We start from the raw sequence: 19,560 nt of genomic DNA, 5'->3' as shown, positions 1-19,560 counted from the left end.
AACTCCCAATAGTTTGGCCGATACTGACCAGAATTTCAGCAATTATGTAAAATTTTCTATATTTTATAGATTTTTATGACCTAGATGGAGTTTTTCTTATGTGGTTTTTTCAAAAGATAAGTTCCATTAGTTTAGGGCTACTTACTTACTTACTTAGCTGGCCCATTACAGAACATTTGTTCTATAGGCCGAACTAAGAAGAGATCTCCATTCCTCTCTATTTGTTGCTTCGCACTCTGGAATACCGCGCCTTTTCATCTCATCATCCACTTGTTTGCGCCATCTATTCCTTGGCCTGCCAATTCTGCGTGCACCGCCATGTGGCATGTATTCATACGCCTTTTTAGCGGGTTCATCATCGCTCATTCTTATGATATGGCCTAGCCAACGCAATCGCTGCATCTCGATACGTTTAACAATATTGATGTCGTTGTATAGCAGATACAGCTCGTGGTTCATGCGACGTCGATATTCACCGTCAACGCAGATTGGTCCGTAGATCTTTCGAAGAATTTTTCACTCAAACACACCAAGCACTGCCATGTCTGCCTGCGCAAGTACCCAGGCTTCGGAGCCATACATCACCACGGGTAGTATCAGTGTTTTGTAGAGCGTTATTTTTGTTTGACGAGATGTGGCTTTGTTTTTAAACTGCTTACTTTAACCAAAGTAGCATCTGTTGGCCAATACAATTCTTCTTTTTATTTCACAACTGATGTCGTTTGTTGTGTTTTCGGAGGTGCCGAGGTAGACGAAGTCTTTTACTACCTCAATATTATAGGAACCAACATCCACAGTCGGTCCGAGCTCAATGGATGCATTGCGCGTCGACACCATCAACTTGGTCTTCTCACCGTTTACCGCCACACCCACTTTAGCTGATTCTCCTTCGACCTTCATAAAGGTATCAGTTACTTCTTTTACTGATCGGCCTATGATGTCTATATCATCAGCATAAGCAAGTAACATGTGACTATTGGTGTAGATTGTGCCACTTCTTTTGACGTTTGCCTCTCGTATAACCTTTTCTAGCAGGATGTTGAAGAGGTCACACGAAAGGCTGTCTCCTTGTCTGAAACCTCTTTTGGTACCAAACTCTTCGGAGAGGTTCTTTCCTATTTTAACTGAGGACCTCGTGTCAGTTAAAGTCATTTTACAAAGCCGGATGAGCTTTGCGGGGATACCAAATTCAGACATGGCTTGGAATACCTTTGAACCCAGCGGGCTGTCGAAGGCTGCTTTATAATCGACAAAAAAGTGGTAGGTGTCGATCTGCATCTCTTGGGTCTTCTCCAGGATTTGCCGCAGGGTAAATATCTGGTCAATGGTGGACTTGCCAGGTCTAAAGCCGCATTGGTATGGTCCAATTATCTCGTTGACCATAGGCTTTAGTCGTTCGCACAATATCCCTGACACGATCTTGTAGGTAATAGGGAGTAGACTTATGCCCCTATAGTTAGAGCATACAGTCTTATCTCCCTTCTTGTGGACGGGGCACATGATACTCAGGTTCCAATCGTCGGGTACGCGTTCTTCCTGCCAGATGGTGCTAACTAGCTGATGAATACACCTTATCAGCGTGTCGCCTCCGGTTTTGAACAGCTCGGCTGGTAAGCCATCGGCCCCTGCTGCCTTATTATTCTTCAGCCGATTTATTGCTGTCTTCACCTCATCTTGGCTGGGCGGTATACATTCAATACCATCTTCTGGGATTGGGACTGTGGTATCTTCATCGTCTTCGCTGATATTGGATACCAACAGATTTGAAAATGTTCTTTCCATATCCTGAGTACACTATCGGTATCCGTTACCAAATTACCTTGCTGGTCTCTACAGGAGGATGTGCCGTACCAAAGCCATCAGTTTGATGCTTGACTCTTTGGTAGAATTTTCGGACTTCATTCTGGCTCCTGTACATCTCGATTTTTTCACACTCCCGCTTTTCCATCTCTCTCTTTTTCCTGCGGAAAAGACGTTTCTCCTCTCTCCTTTTCTCCCTGTATCTCTCTCGTGCGCTACGCGTTGCTACGGATTGTAAAGTAGCCCTATATGCCGCATTTTTCTCTTCGGTGGCAGCACGACACTCCTCATCATACCATGGATTCCTTGGTGGAGGTCTCTGGTATCCAAGTATGGATTTTGCGGCTGTTTGCATGGAGTGGGCAATGCTTTGCCATTGCGCTGATATGTTATCGGAATGAGGAGTGCTTTGATTAAGCAATTGGGCTAGTTGAGTGGAATATGCTGTGGCTATCTGTTGTGATTGCAGCTTACCGATGTCTATCTTTCGTGTTGTGTCTGTTCGTACTTTGTTTGCTACGTTTAAGCGGGTGCGTACCTTTGCTGCAACAAGGTAGTGGTCCGAATCAATGTTTGCGCCTCGGAACGATCGTACATCCAACACGCTCGATGAATGTCTTCCATCTATCACAACATGATCAATTTGGTTTCTTGTTTTCTGATCTGGAGACAGCCAGGTGCCCTTATGAATATCGAGATGATTAAATCTGGTACTGCTAACTACCATGTTTTTTGCAGCTGCAAAGTCTATCAGCCTCATATCATTGTCAGATGTTTTACTGTGGAGACTGAATTTCCCGACTGTTGGGCCAAAGATATTCTCCTTTCCAATTTTGGCATTAAAATCGCCTAGAATGATTTTAATGTCATGGGCAGGGTCATATGTTTCTTCTAAACGCTTGTAAAATATATCTTTGGTCTGTTCTTCAGTGGGAGCATGAGCGCAAATAAAGCTGATGTTGAAGAATTTAGCTTTTATTCGAATTGCAGCAAGTCTTTCATTCACTGGGGTGAAGCCGGATACCAGATGTTTTAGTCTCCGACTAACTACGAATCCACAACCAAACTCATGCTTTACGTCATGGCAGCTATAATACAGTGCGTCACCTTTAGGTATTGTTGTGACGCCTTTCCCAATCCATCGTATTTCCTGTATGGCAGTAATATCGGTCTTGTACTTTTCAAGTACGTCTGCCAATGCGAAGACTGCACCTTCTCTGTAAAGAGTGCGAACATTCCAGGTGCAGATTCGCAGATCATGGTCCTTAAAACGTTTGCGGGGTTCGTCAACTTTAGAGGGGTTTGTTTTTCTTTTCTTTCGTTTTTTATAGTAGGCTGTTTTTTCTAGGGGAGGGTTACTAACCCGACGCCCAAACCCAAGTTTTTAACGTTCTTATGGGTGAACGCGCGGCACATGTTATCTCACTACCTTTAACGGGTGTTAAAGGCAGTTCCCCAGGTGACACCACGGGGAGGTCAGTGTCCACTTGGGATGAAAGAGGGACCAAGATAAATCCTGGGCTTTGCCATGTTAAAACCGGTCAGGACCGTTGCTTGGTATCTTCCATCCATATTGCTAAAGACAGCAAGGCCAAATTTCTATTCGTTTCTGAGATAAAGGCCTGATAAATGCAAAAAAAGTGTAGATTTAGCCCGGTTTAGATGAGACCATAAAATCCGAACTGGATCTGACAGGACAAAACCCTACTAGGGTTTTTGTAGTCTAAATATGTACTTTCAAAAAATGCATACTAGAAGTTGTTTGCATTTTCAGTGTTGCATAGTGTTATTGTATCACCTTCTATCTTGCACCATGATTAAAATCAACTTTGTATATCAAAGCAAATTTAATGTATTCGCCTTGTTTAATTTTTTTACAATTTAAATAATTTTTGTTAAGACAATTCACCGATGCATCTACCTTGTTTCTTGTGCCAGCTTTTGATGTTGCAAGAAAACAGAGTTGTATACGAGGATTTATGTATGTCGGATTTAAAACAAATCCACTCAATACGAGGATTTATTTTTGTATGGGAAATCTGGTAGATTATCGCCGGATTTAGCAAAAAATCCTGATAATGCGATAAATACGGCTGAGGAGGTCATATCTAAATGGCTTATAACATATCTTTAGCAAACAATTGATGCTCAGCACTTAATAAACTGTTTTTATTTGTCTTTACAAATTACAGATTAGTAACATTGCCAGAAACAAAATGTATGGAGTTGGATAGTCCGAATCGAGATAATAATAGACAACGTTCAAAATCATTCACTGGAAATATCGGAAATTTAAAATACACCCAGCTGAATAACAACCATTGGAATAATCAAAATGTGGAAACGGGTGAGAATGCGAAATCCACTTCAAATAATCTTACAGTATCTGCAGCCCCAAGAACAAGAAGTCTTAAAATTCTGGAACCATTGAACATACCAGAAAATTCGCATGGAAGAGAAAGGTCAAAATCTGCAATTGGCGAATCTGATAAACCAAAATTGTCCTTTAAATCTGCAGCCAACCATGTAAGAATGATGAAACGTTGTACCTCCATAAATGAGTGTGACATACAAGAAGCTATTCGAAATCTGAAAACACCAACTATTGTACCGAATTGTATTTGGCATGAACATAAACAGAGGTTGCTTTCTTTGAATGAAAAAAATAGCCATGACCTGTCGATATCTGAAAGCCGAAATCCTAATAATAATGGTGACGTGGATGTTTTTGAAAATAATTATAAAAGCGGATTCGAATCTCCAGAAAGGAAATCAGATTCCATTCCATATAATCTTACAGAATCTGTAGCTGAAAGAATAAGAAAACTTGAAGCGCTGCAGGCATTGAATGTACCAGTAAAATCGCGAGCAAGAGACAGATCAAAATCTGCAATTGGCGAATCAGAGAAACCAAAAATTTCCTTTAAATCTGCTGTCAATGCTGTACGAGTGGTGAAACGTTGGACCTCCATAAATGAGTATGATTTACATGAAGCTATCCGAAATCTTAAAACACCAACTATTGTACCGGATTATATTTGGTATGAACATAAACAGAGATTGCTTTCAATGAATGATGCAACAAATAGCCATGGCCAGTCGATAGAAGATCCCAATAACAACGGTGAAGATGATGTTTTTGAAAATAACTATGAAAGCAGATTCGAATCTCAAGGAAGAAAAATTATTTCTTCTCCAATTAACCTTACAGAAGCTGTAGCCCAGAGATCAAGTAGGCTTAACATGCTGGAACCGTTAAAGATACCAAAAAATTCACAGGCACGAGTAAAGTCAAAATTTGCAATTGGCGAATCTGAGAAACGAACATTTTCCTTTAAATCTTCAGTCAATCATGTACGAATGCTGAAGCGTAGAACCTCCATAAATGAGTATGATATACAAGAAACTAGGCGAAGTCTAAAAACCCCAACTATTGTACCAGAGTGTATTTGGTGGGATCATACACAGAGGTTGCTTTCATTGAATGATAAAAATAGTCGTGTCATGTCAATGGGTGCAAGGGGAAATCCTAATAATGATGATGAAGATGATGTTTTTGAAAATAATTATGAAAGCGCTTTCGAATCCCTAGAAAAGAAAACTTCTTCCTCTCCATATAATCTTACGGAATCTGTACCTCAAAGAATAAGAAGACTTAGAGCGCTGCAACCATTGAAGACACCAACAAACTCCTTAGCAAGAGAAAGGCCAAAATCTGCAATAATAGAATCTGAGAAATCTACGGCCAATGTTGTACGAATGGTGAAACGTTGCTCCTCCCTTAATGAATATGACATAAAAAAACTCCGCAAAACCTAAAAACACCAACTACCCAGCAAAATGTTCGATGACAAATACTGAATTGAATCATGGGTGCAAGTGGCTTGTCATAGGAGACTTTTTATGTGAATCACCAATGACATTTACAATGGAGTGACAGAAGCACTTTCACCTATTATCTGTCATTACATTTTGCCTCAGTTCTTTATCATGTCATTTTGCACCAATGCTTGATTTTCACCAATCAGGAATAACATTTTCAGTCCAATTATGTAATTTATTGAACTAATAAAAATACAATGCACAGATGATTTCGATCACAAGATGTTATTCTTCTTTATTTTTATTTTTACATTTTTTTCTTAAAAATTGTTTCCTGTAGTGATATTGAATGAACTTTTGCCTATTAATGTCTAAAATTACATTCATCTAATATATAAAAGGCAATGTGTGTATGTTAGGTTAGGTTAGATTAGGTTGATAAGAGGGGTGATCCTAGATCACCACATGCCCATGTGGACATACACTTAAGCCATAAGTAGGCCTGTTGTGCGCTCTAATTTTGGGTTATGGAGGATTATCTTTTTTTTACTTAGTCTAGGATCTCTGTCCTATTTACATAGTCTCTGATCTTTTTGAACTCGATTGTCCTAATTTGGTCGAGTCCTGGTATAATGTCATTCCCTAGTAACTGGGTTCTCAGATTTGTGAAGGCTTGACAATGGCAGAGGTAATGTTCGTCGTCCTCTCCGCATGCTCTGCATTCACTGTTTTCTGCACAACCTATATTGTGCAGGTGCGCTTTTAGACCTAGGTGACCTGTAAGGATTCCTGTCAGTCTACTAATATCTTTTTTACTTAGTAAAAGTAATTCTTTTGTTTTGTCCTCGTCTGGGTCTCCCCATAGGATTTTTGTGTTTTTTCCCTTCTCTTCACTACTCCAGAGGGATACATGTGCATTTTTGCCCATGTCTTTAGTTCTAGTCGCGTAGCTTTAAACGGCTTAGCGTTTTCTAGACTTACCGTGGGTTGCTCCTTGGCTTGTTTTGCCAAGGAGTTTGCTATTTCATTACCCCTAATCCCGGTATGCCCTGGTAACCATATAATGTTTACCTTACCGTGTTGGGAGTAATTATTTATAGATTTAATACATTCCAAGCCCAAGTTCCAAGTTCTAGATTTCACTGTCTTGGTTGATATAGCTCTAATGGCTACTTTGCTATCCGTAAGGATATTTACAGTGGTAGGCCTTGTGTGAGTATCAAACCAAAGCAGACACTCTGTTATCGCCCGGAGTTCCGCCTGCAGGATGGTGTTATGATCCGGCAGACGGAGGGAGATTTCCGTTTCCGGTTCCATTATATAAAGACCCAGTCCGGTTCTCCCCCCTAGCACAGCCCCATCCGTAAACCCACAGCTTCCAGCGGGAATCTGTGCTAGAGCTCCCCCGATCCACATGTCTCTGTCAGGTATTGACACTTCACACAAGGCTACTTCACTAGTTTCAGGTATACGGTCCGATACTACCTGATTTATAGATTCACCCGTTGTGACCTTTAATATGTTTTGGTGGTAAGTTTGGTGGCTCTTTTCGATCCACTCGCTCATCGACTTTAGCCTTACAGCTGCGATGGCTGCCTCATACCTTACCTGTATATCTATTGGGTGTACAAACAAAATTGTTTCTAGAGCCCTAGTCGGTGTGGTCCTCATTGCTCCGCTAATGCTTAGGCAGCATGTTCTTTGGACCTTTTGCAATATTTCCACATTGCATTTTTTGTCCATGGCTGTCCACCATACCACAGACGCTTACGTTAGAATTGGTCTAATTACGTTTCTGTATAGCCAGTGTATCATCCTAGGATTGAACCCCCATTTTGAGCCTACGCCCTTCTGCAGGTTGACCAACATATTTGGGCCTTGTTAGCCCTTTCTTGTATATGGTCTTTCCATTTATGTTTCCTATCCAGAATTACTCCTAGATATTTAACTGTACAGGAGATACTTATTGTCTTATCTAGAAAAACTGGTTCCTCGTAGTGTCCCATTTTAGTTTTTCTAGTGAATAGACATAATTCTGTTTTTTCCGGGTTGACGTTCAGACCTCTCGGCCTGGCCCAGTTAAAAGCAATTTTTAGAGCCGTTTCTGCTCTTCGACAGAGTTGATTCGGATTCTTTCCCCTCATAAGTATTATAACGTCGTCTGCGTAGCAGACTGGGTCAAATCCTTCTTCGGTTAGGGTCCTCAAGAGACTGTTTATGGTGGTAACCCACAACAGAGGTGAACGTATCCCTCCCTGTGGCGTTCCTTGTCCAACTTTGTCTCTTATTTTCACGTCGTATAGCCCGCAACTTATCCATCTATTCCTTAGCATGTGGTTTATCCAGTTCCTTAAGGCCCTGTCTACCTGAAACTCGTCTAAGGAGTGGATAAGTGTCTCGGTGCTTACGCTATTGAAAGCGCCTTCGATGTCGATGCATACAGCAAGTGTGTACATTTCCATTTCGAAGGTTCTTTCTATGTGGTGTACTACCTCATGCAATGCGGTTTCCACTGATCTGCCTTTAACGTATGCATGTTGTTTGAATTTAAGCATATCGTTGGGGATCTTATTCTTTATCATGGTGTCGACTGTCCGTTCCATTGTTTTGAGTAAGAATGAAGTTAAACATATCGGTCTATAAGATTTTGGTGTTGCATAACTTGCCTTGCCAGGTTTGGGTATAAAGACTACCCTTGCCTCCTGCCAGGCTATAGGAGTGTATGCAAGTTTTAAGCATGCATTGAAGATCCCGACCAGTTTGGACGCAATAAAGTCCACTTCCCTCTGTAGTAAAGCCGGGAAGATCTGATCTGGTCCAGCTGCTTTATATGGTGAAAAGCTTCAAATGGCTTGTTGGACCATTAAGCTGTCGATCTTTGGTGCCTCTTCCGATGAGTTAATACATTCCGTCGATGCCTCAGTGTTAACCATGGTATTCTGCGGGAAGTGCGTTTTCATCAGAAGGCCTAGAGTTTCTTCTGTTGTTTCAATCCTTTTTCCATTTCCATCGACCAATTGCTCGGTCTGTGTATGGGTTTTAGATAGAAACTTTTTAATCTTTGAAACGTAATTTACACTATCCACCTGTTCGCAGAAAAGCTTCCAGGAGTTTCGTTTGGCGTTTCTTGTTATTTTGTTGTATTCCTTTAATTTTGCCTGATAGTTGTCCCAGAATACAGCTGCTTTTTTGCGTTTGGGCCTATTATAAAGTCTGTGGACCTCCTTGCCTTTATTCCGAATTTCCCCTGTCATCCAGGGTTTTTCGTAGGCGGATTTCCTCTCTCGAAGGGGACAACTTTCCTCGAAAAACTAGTGCCTCAGTTAACTTTAGGACATCTCTCTCTACGTCCTCTTTACTTAGGCATTCCTCATCTGGTTGCCCAAGTCTTTCTTTTACTCGTTTTCCGAACTTTGTCCAATTTGTTTTGGATTTGTTTCGGAAGGTTATCGGGTTAGGCGATGGCCTAGCTATTTTAAATCTAATATACTTATGGTCTGAGTTTATTAAATTTTCAGAACATATCGTTATATCTAGTACTTCCTCCCTAATTCTATTAACAAAGGTTGGCGTATTCCCGGTGTTAAGTGTAATCAGGTCGTTAGTATTTAAGTAATCTATAAGGGCTTGACCCCTTTTGTTAATGTTAGTACTACCCCACGAGATGTGGTGAGAGTTAGCATCACTACCTACTAGTACTTCGTTACCTGTTTGCTTTATCCTTCTCACCAGTTGCTGCAATTCCGACGAAGGTGGTAATGTCGGGGAGTAGAACGGCAGGTATAATGATGCTAGGTATATGTTACCATTCCCCTGCTTCAATACTGTGACGTCCGACGATGACAACTCTGGAGAAAAAAGAAAGCATAAGTTTTTGTGGCATATAATGCAGGTCCTCGGTCGGGATCCCGTATTTGCGTAAAAAAGTTGATAATTTATATGGTTAAGTCCAGAAACCTTGTTTTTTATGGTTCAAGGTTCTTGGATTAAACCAATATGTATATTACCTTTTGTTATTTTGTCCATCAGGGCTAGTGTTGCCGTTTCGCTCCGATGGAGGTTGATCTGGATGACCTCAATCATTGGTCCTCCAGTAGGTTGGCTTCTTGGGAGTCGCTAATATCGTCTGCTCCTCCCTCCTGTAAGCCTTTTGGTAAGTTGACCTCTTGGTTGTTTGGTTTGGCAATCTCCTCCTCACCAACTCTTGCCTTTCCAATTTTGAAGAAGACCGAGTTCGAGACGAAGAATACCTTGCCCTTGGTTTTGACGAGCCCGGCTAGCGAAAGATCGTCGATCCCCATCACAAGGAGAGTGCCGTCTTCCTTCTCCTCCCTGTGGAAGACCACCCATCTTTCCACCTTTAGGGCCTCGTTTTGTACGCCAAAGACCTCGAGCATGCGCTCCGTATCGAGCTTGCAGCTATACCCCTTGATGTACACCGATGCTTTGGTTAGATGAGGAATTTCGTCTTTCCTCACCAGTTTTAGTCTGCCACCTTCCCATGGAGTTGCTATACTGCTGACTACCTCCCCGAGAGCTGCAGAGTTTGCGTGTGAGTCCAGGTGGTACAATAGGAGGTCCCCCCTTGGCTCACAGCAGTTTATTTTTATTGGGACTCGTCCTTTCAGGATTTGTTCCAATATTTTATCGTTGATCGATTTTTCGATCTCCGATAAGTACTCTTTTGTAGCCTTCCAGATCCTTTACTAGTATCGATTACTGCGTAGCACAGCTCGTCCTTGTAGTATCTCTTGGCTACCTTGGCGTAAGTCGATGGCGGCTCCGTTCCGGTTTCAGCGTCCATCTTCCTCTTCTGGGTGGAGGTAGGCTTCTTTACTGAGTCCTTGGCCACCGCAGAAGATTCCGATGTCGCGCTCACATTCTTTTTGTCAGAACTCGCCTCTTCAGTATCATTTGAAGGATACTTTTGGCAGTCTCCTTGGCTTTTGTCCTGATGAGGTTTGTCCTGGGCAATTGAAGGTGGGTAGCTCTTTTTCTTCTTACTAAGTTTTGGCACGTTCTGCTCCTCAGGAGACCTTGTCCTCTTCGCCGCTTCCGAAGAAGTGGAGGGACTGTCTGTGGTAACCTTTGAAGCAGCCAGCTGTTGTTCCTTCTTTTGTTTAGCCTGGTTCCTCTTATATTTCTTCCTTTGGGCCCCAGACCACTGCACTCTTTTCGTTGTGAGCTTAGCGATGCTCTCGCTCACTTCCTCTACCATCTTGTGGACTTCCTCTTTAATGGGATTTTCCACAACGGTGGTGTTTGTTTTGCCGCAGCTATCGGATTCGGAATCAGGGTCGCTACCATCATCAGATAGTTGGGTCAAGTTAATCCTCCCCCTGTGCTCCCCTTTATCCTCCTCCGTTTTTACACTAGGTTGTGTGCTTGTAGCATTACCTTCGACCACAGATGCCAAGGCACCCACATCTATGGGAGATTGCTCACGATCGCATGATATCGACGGGGTGTGACTCGTAGGCAGATCACTGGTCCCCGCCGGCACTGGGTTTATTAGGCCCTGCACCGTAACTTTTTCTTCCTTTCTTCCTTCCATATTTGTTTTTTGTTTTAGGGGAACACCCCCATAGTCAGTTTTTTGTCCGCGGGAAACTGAAGGTTTCCAGAGGTGGATAATCCCACCCCCCTGCCCCAGACCCACCATGCAATAGGTATTGGACAGAGTGGTACGACCATCCTCCTCCCCCTATCCGCCGGTAGGGACGCGCCCGGTAGGAGAACTAACAAACTCCCGCGGGAAGAGAATAGTAAGTTTTTCAAAAATATTTTTATTTTTCAATATAATCTCCTGAAACTTCAATAGGCTTAGTCCAACGCTTTTCTAGCAATTCTATCCCTTGATTAAAAAAGTTTTCCTCAAGGACTTCAAAATAGTGGTTTAGAACTGTAATTGCATCTTCATTTGAGGTAAAACGCTTGCCAGCAAGGAATTTTTTTTAGATTTGGGAACAAGTAAAAGTCACTGGGAGCTAAATCAGGGGAAAAAGGTGGGTGGTCAAGCAACTCGTACTTTAATTCGTTGATTTTAGCCATTGTTAAAACAATCTTGTGCGCTGGTGCGTTGTCTTGATGAAAAATTATTTTTTTGTGTTGTAAGCCAGGACGTTTTTCTCGAATTTGTACATTTAATTGATCCAAAAGGTTGTAATAGTACTCTGAATTTATTGTTTTACCCTTTTGCAGATAGTCAATCAATAAAATACCTTTGAAGTCCCAAAAAACCGTTGCCATAACCTTACCAGCCGATTGAATAGTTTTTGCCTTCTTTGGGGCACTTCCTCCAGCTTCAGTCCATTGTTTGGATTGTTCTTTTGTCTCTGGAGTATAGTGGTGGATCCATGTCTCATCAACAGTTATGAAACGACGCTTAAAATCCAGTTTATTTCGCTTAAAACGATCCAAACAAGCTTGAGAAATGTTCATTCTTATGCGTTTTTGATCGACTGTTAACAAATGCGGCACCCATCTTGCGGAAAGCTTTTTCATCTGTAGTTCTTCATGCAAAATTAAATGGACTCGATCATTTGAGATGCCCATGATATTAGCAATTTCACGCACTTTTATTCTTCGATCATTTAATACCATATCATGCACTTTGGCTACAATCTCTTTTGTTGTTGCTGTTTTTGGACGTCCACTACGTGGTTCATCTTCAATGCTTGTACGACCACGTTTAAATCCAGCAACCCAATTTTTTTACTGTTGCATATGAAGGAGCACTTTCACCTAGCACATTCACCATATCATTATGAATTTCTTGTCCCGATAAACCTTTTTTATGTAAATATTTAATAACAGCACGCATTTCTAATTTTTCCATTGTAAAAAAATTGCGGTTGCGTCTTTTTTGAACACCTGTTTCTATATGAAGGAGTTGCCAGATCGAAACAAAATTTAACACGTGTTCATAACAGAGATGGAAGTTTCCAAAACACTTAACATTTTTCTGTTTATACCGCGCTTTTTGTGCTAGGCTAAGAAGTTTCCGAACTGCCCTCGTATGTTTGTATGTTCCGTATAGACTCAAAAACTGCTTAACCGATTTTCTTGAAAATTTCAGAGAATGTGCAGGGAACAACGGTGGTGAAAATAGGCTATATATTTTTTGTATTTCGGAGGGAGCGGGGTACCTCCCCTATGCCCTATTTTTTAAAAACGAGACAATGGTTTTGTGTCTCCGATCCTAGGTACTGTTTTGGGGCCTGAAGACCCGACCACGCCCACTTTTTTAAATAACTTATATATTAAAAACTGCTTAACCGATTTTCCTGAAAATTTCAGATAATCTACTGGGAGGACACGTGGTGAAAATAGGGTATATATTTTGTTGAGGGGCGGGGTACCTCCCCCATGCCCTACATTTTTAAGAACTCTATTTTAACAAAACTGACGAACGTATCGGTGAGAAAATTAATTTGCGAGACAATGGTTGTAGTCTCTACGACCTTTGGTACTGGTTTGGGGCCCAAAGACCCGAACATCATTGTTGTTAACGTAAGAAAAACACATAAGGGCCTTTGATAAACATCTGTTATTGGTCAGGTTTATTCACTAAAATAAAGTTGCAATTTATAAATCGAATAAATGAAAATGTTTAAATTATAAAATCTTACAATTGTAGACCCTTCTACGCTATCCAACAATCCAAATAACAATGAACGTATAATGAAAATTATGTGAAAATTTTTCAAGTTTTGAAAGGTTTAGAAAATGTAAATCAATGCCTGCTTGTGAAAGTTTGGAAAATAATTTCTACAGTTTTGTATGATATAGTATATAAATAACATCCCCGCCCCCGTGAATTGACTACGGAGATTCACTAATTTTCTATAAAATCCAATTTCGCCAGCTTGTAAACGGGCCTTCTCAATATTCCTTCATTCGTTTGGACATCCGCTGATCGAGCAACTCCATCCTTGCCACGATACTTTCGCAGCACTCGACATCGCCTCCATTTCGATCTAGGCTGGTTTTCATCACATACGATTGCGACATCTCCTACGTCTAATGATTTTGACGGCAAGCACCATTTGACCCTTCGTGTTAAATCTGGCAGGTACTCCCTTATCCAGCGAATCCAAAAACCATTCCTCAAATTTTGAAGGATCCGCCATTGTTTCTTTAGATTAATCAATTTTATATCATAGTCCGCCGGGGCTTGCGTTGAATTAGTAGATGCCAATAAAAAATGATTTGGGGTGAGGGGCTCCGGATTATCTGGAGTCGATGCTATATGCGTCAGTGGTCTCCCATTAACGATGTTTTCTGCTTCTATTATAAGACTTTGAAACACTTCTAGTTTTGGATCAATATTTCCCAAGAGAACTCGGAGAGTTTTCTTAACGGATAGTATCAGTCTTTCCCATGATCCACCAGAACTAGGGTCAGCTGGCCCATTAAAAATCCATTTTATGCCGAGAGGAGTTAGATTTCTCGTAATCTCATTATGATCGAGAAAATGTGCTTCGTTTCTTAATTCCTTCTTTATGCCAACGAAATTCGTTCCATTGTCACTTCTGATTTGCAATGGAACTCCTCTTCTGTTTATAAAATTACGCAAACATAATAAAAATGCATCAGAAGATAAGTCTGTCACGACTTCCATGTGAATTGCCCTCGTCGAAAGGCAGGTAAATAGGGCAACCCAGCGTTTCTCAGTACTTCTTCTTATTTTTACGTTAAAGGGACCGAAAAGATCGACACCGCAATAGGAAAAAGGGCGAACGAAAGGCGTCACTCTGTCCTTTGGAAGTGGAGCCATTTGAGGTTGATATGGTTTGCATTTCAGGATTTTGCATAATGTGCATTGAGCTTCTACTGTTTTTAAAACTGTTCTAATAGACGGAATCCAAAACCTTTCTCTCACATTGCATATGACTCCCCCTGAGTTCTGATGACAATTCCTTTGATGGTGGTATTCCACTATCAATCTAGTGTATTTGTGTTCTTTGGGCAAAATAATTGGCCTTCTGGTGCACTCTGGTAGAATTGTTGCATTCGTTAGACGCCCATTCACTCTCATAACTCCCTTTTCATCTAAATATGGATTTAGTGATACGATTCGGCTGGATCTACTAATTGATTTATTATTGCCCAGTAATGTGTATTCTTCGCAGAATGATTTCTTCTGAATTTCTTTCAATATTATAGTTTCAGCTTCCATTTCCTCATCAACTGATAATTCTCCTCGTATAACATCAATTTTCAAGAACTTATGTAGAATATACTATTTAAATCTCAGCAGCCAATAGGGTTTTGGGTTTTCCCGGTTTTTATCATTCCCGGGAAACGGGAATCAAAAAATCGCAATTCCCGGGAATCCGGGATTTCCCGGGAAATTTGAAAATACGAGAGTGGATCAATATTTTAGTGACTTTTTTATCTTCCCATAGTAATTTATATAAAATACAATATTTTCAAAGAGTTGCGTTTTCGCTCTATCGATTAAAAACGAAAAAATATGCAAAAATTCACCATGTTGCCCGGATTTTGCCCATTATTCAAAGCTAATGAAATCGCTCTATGAAAAGTGGTTTGGCTCAAACAATGAAGTTATTGATCAGAAATTCCAATTTTATGGACCTCGAAAATCGTATGTTTTATTCTTATGCTTAAGATTGTATCAGTCAGCTGTGCCGACTGAGATATACCCTCAGCCTCGGACCTAAAGAAAAGAAGCAAACACAATACTTCTGACGTTTCTAGGAGCTTTTTGAGTTTTTGAGCCAATTTCTTAGGAAGTATGGATTTGTCCCGAAAAAAATGTACCGTTTTAACTAGGGCCGCACACAAAACATGTTGCTGGACCGATATAGTCCATATTCCAACCTGATACACGACTAGTTGAAATAATACGATATGCAAAGTTAGGACCAATCAGAAACATCCTGCGGGAGTTATCTTGCCAATTTTCTATTTTAATTGTTGCACTCGAGGTTTCTTGGAGCTTTAAGACATTATCGCTTTAAGACATTTGTATCGTCGTAAAGGGGGCCGTAAAGACAAATTGCTGAGAAAAAATTCAAATCGATCCAAGAGGAAATCAAAAACTTCACTTTTTCCGATTTTTGTGTGGAACCTGTTCTATGCCTGGGAGTACTATTACCATATGCAAAATTATGACCGATTCGGTTATTCCCTTCGAGAGTTATCGTGCGCACCATTTTGGCGATAATTGTTGAACTTTTGTATGGTCCATCTTCGAACTTAAACTAAGTTTGAAAAAAATCTCGAATGCCAAATTTTTGACCTGTTCGGTGGCTTCGTTCGAAAGTTATCGTGCTCACCAGCCAGCAAGCCGGACCCTCTTTAGCCCAATGGCTGAGGGTATAAAAATGGGACTTTAAAATAGAAAATATACTTTCGCACTTAAATAAAACAGAATAAAAATCCGTCCCGATTTCCCGGGAAATATGATTTTGTTTCCCGGGAAAATCCCGTAACCAAAAAACCGAGAATTCCCGGTGCGGGATTTCCCTACCCAAAACCCTAGAAGCCAAGCAATCTGTCGTCGAATTTTCAATTCTTCCTTTGATTTTACCATCAATTCTTCCTTTGATTTATCAGCCTCTACCGTCTGCAACTTCTGCACAGGCCATTCAGACTCTTCGTTATAAAGAAACTTGGGGCCATTCTTCCATACATTGTTCGGTTCATAATGCACTGGAAACATTGCTCTTGTACCTTTATCGGCAGGATTTTGTGATGTAGGACACCATCGCCATTGTTCTTCCTCTGAATATTCCAGAATTTCTGCTACCCGATTCGCTACGTACTGTTTATATTTACGATGATCTGACTTTATCCACTGTATAACCGTATGTGAATCACTGCAGAAGTACGTTTGAAAGTTCCCAATTTCATGATTCTTTACAATCGTTTCCTTTAAACGAACGGCCATCACTGCTCCTTGGAGTTCAAGTCTTGGTACGGAATGATAGCGAAGTGGTGCACAAGATGTTTTTCCTATGACAAAGGATATCTGAACGTTATTTTGTCTAGATTCAATTCTCCAGTTCGCTACGGCAGCTAGAGCCTGTTCGCTGGCATCGCAGAAAATGTGGAGCTGCAATTTCTCGTTTGAAACATGGCTGAAATAATATCTTGGAATTTTAAATGTTTTCACATATCATAGTTCTTCCAACCAATTTCTAAATTTTTGATAAATATCTTCAGGTAGTCTTTGATCCCATCCCAGTTTACGTCTCCATACTTCTTGCATTAATAGTTTAGAACATATCATGAAATTTGCGATAAACCCATATGGATCAAATACTGACATTGACATACTTAACAATTCCCTTTTGGTTGGAGCTCGCTTCATTTTAACAACATCATCGGAAACCTAATGGAATTTTAGGATAAATATGAAATCATCAGTTTTAGGATCCCAATGCATTCCAAGAATTCTCTCTGTAGATTTTTCGACATCCACGAATCCGTCGTTAATTTTTATTCCCAATCTCTCAGTCACTCGATCGGAATTAGTAATCAAATTATGCATTTCGAATCCACCTGATTTGTGAATTTTCCTTACTGCTTCAGCCACTTCGACGGCTTCATCTTCTGAATCAAAACAAACTACGTAATCATCCACGTAGTGTCTTTCCACAATTGCCTTCGCCGCTCTCGGATACTTATCAGTAAATTCCTGAGCATTTTTGTTTTTTACAAATTGTGCAATTGTTGGAGAACATGTTGCACCAAATATTAGTCTTTGCATCACATACGTCTTCACAGGCTTTGACTGATCTCCATCTCTCCACAAAAAGCGTTGAGCATCTTGATCCTGTTGTGCGACAATTACTTGGTGAAACATTTCTTTTAAGTCCCCGCACACTGCAAACTTTGCCTGTCGGAATTTTAACAAAATTGCCAAAAGTGGCTGATTTATATCGGGACCTGGTAAAAGAACTTTATTTAGAGAAAGTCCATCTACTTCTGCTGCAGCGTCGAAAACAAATCTTAACTTCTTCTTATTTGGATTTATAACTCCAAAGTGAGGCAAGTAAAACGTCTTACTGGAATAAGTTTCTGCCTCCTTCTCCGACATAATTCTGGCGTATCCTTTATCTAAATATTCTTGTATTTTTTCGCAATATTCTTTGGCAAATGTTTCATTCTTCTCCATCTTTCTTTCCACCGTTAAAAGCCGTTTGAACGCCATATCATATGATTCAGGAAGAATAACGTTATCGCTTTTCCAAAGCAATCCAGACTCAAAACGATCTCCTTTTCGAACAGTCGTTTTGTCTAAGGTTTCCAAAGCTCTTTCGTCATCCTTAGATATTAAGTTCTTTACAGGCGATTTGATACCAAATGTTTCTAAACCAAAATAACTCGTCATCATTTCATCCAGTTCTCTTAACTTTTCAACTTCTTCTTCGGATCCTCGACAGTGGCAAGAGTAGAACTTTCCCTTTTTATTTTGAGTCGGTCCATAAATAATCCAACCCAATCTAGATCTTGAGGCTATTGGCCCTGATGGGCTAAACATTTTGGGTTCTTCCAATGGAACGGTTAAGAAGGCGTGGGAAAGGCTTATTATCATCTTTGGTTTCATATTACTGTAATCCTTCAAGTTCATATCGGAAAGGGAGATGTTTGGATATTTTCGTTGTAAAGATGTTGAATTGAAACTCTGTATTGGTAGGTTCAAATTTGAACTAACAAACACATTTCTCATTGGATATTTGGTTGAATCGCTTTCAGCGCTGCTAATTAATAAATCGACAACTTGCGTTTTTTCCCTAGAAATTTGACTATTAATCCATTGAAGTTCAAGTACATCGGCTCTGCCAGTGATACCCAAATTCCTGATAACATCTTCGTCGATCATGGATACATTGGCCCCGTCGTCTATAAAAGCATATATTTCCTCGTATCCCCTCGGTCCATACAGTTTAACTGGGATCATTTGGAATAAGACAGATCCATATCCAGCACTTTCGTCTACTAAGCAATTCCGTGCAGCATTGGCTTGCGTTTCCGATTCTCTAATAGGATGCTGTATTTCTTCTGTCTGTTTCTTTACCTTTTCATCATTCTGAGAATCAGCATGCAACAACCTATGATGAAATTTTTGGCACGAATTCACACCACATTTCTTTTTAGAAAAACATCTTGTCGTTTGATGACCTCCTTTTAGGCATGAAAAGCACATTCCCATTGATTTTACCTTTTCCCACCTCATTTGAAGAGGTAATATTGTAAATTTCTCACAATCTGCCAGATTCTTGCACTGATGTCCACACATTTTGCAAAACTTACTTTCCACTGAAGAACTTACACAAGCAAACCTTTTGGTCCTTTTCTCAACATTGTCAGAAGCTGGTAGTGAATCAGACGCCATATTGATTACTTTTCGAATATCCTGCAACCAGTTCGATAGATCAACTATGCTCGGAATATTCGTCATATTGAGACATTTCTCTGCCCATTGAATTTTTCTTGATGTCGGCAACTTTGCAACTAACTCACTTAAGAGTGTGGGATTTGTTAAATGATAATCACCTCCAGCAGATTGTACGTATGTTGTCATATTGGTTACTTTAATCGCGAAGTTTAAGAGCCCATCAAAATCGAACTCCTTAATGTAAGGAAGGACTCTTACCTTTTGAATCTGAGACTTGATTAACTGATCGGGTCTTCCGTATGTTTCAGCAAGGATTTTCATAATTGCTGGGACGTTTTTGGAGTTTGATAATAACGATTCCACCGTTTCAAACGCTTTTCCTTGTAGGGCATTTCTTAATCGCATAACATTATGTAAATCTGAATATCCAAACTCTGCGGTGGTACAGTTGAACATTTCAACAAACGTTGTCCACTCTTCGGGTGCACCAGAAAACTTGGGTAAATCATATATTTTCGTATGATGGTGCGGCACAATAACTTGAGAGGACGCAGTTGGCGGTGGAA

Source organism: Musca autumnalis, unplaced genomic scaffold (assembly GCF_047663935.1).
Source record: "Musca autumnalis isolate F117 unplaced genomic scaffold, ASM4766393v1 scaffold_4, whole genome shotgun sequence".
NCBI lineage: Eukaryota > Metazoa > Arthropoda > Insecta > Diptera > Muscidae > Musca > Musca autumnalis.
The sequence above is the reverse complement of the archived record's forward strand: the minus strand, read 5'-3'. Positions refer to the sequence as shown.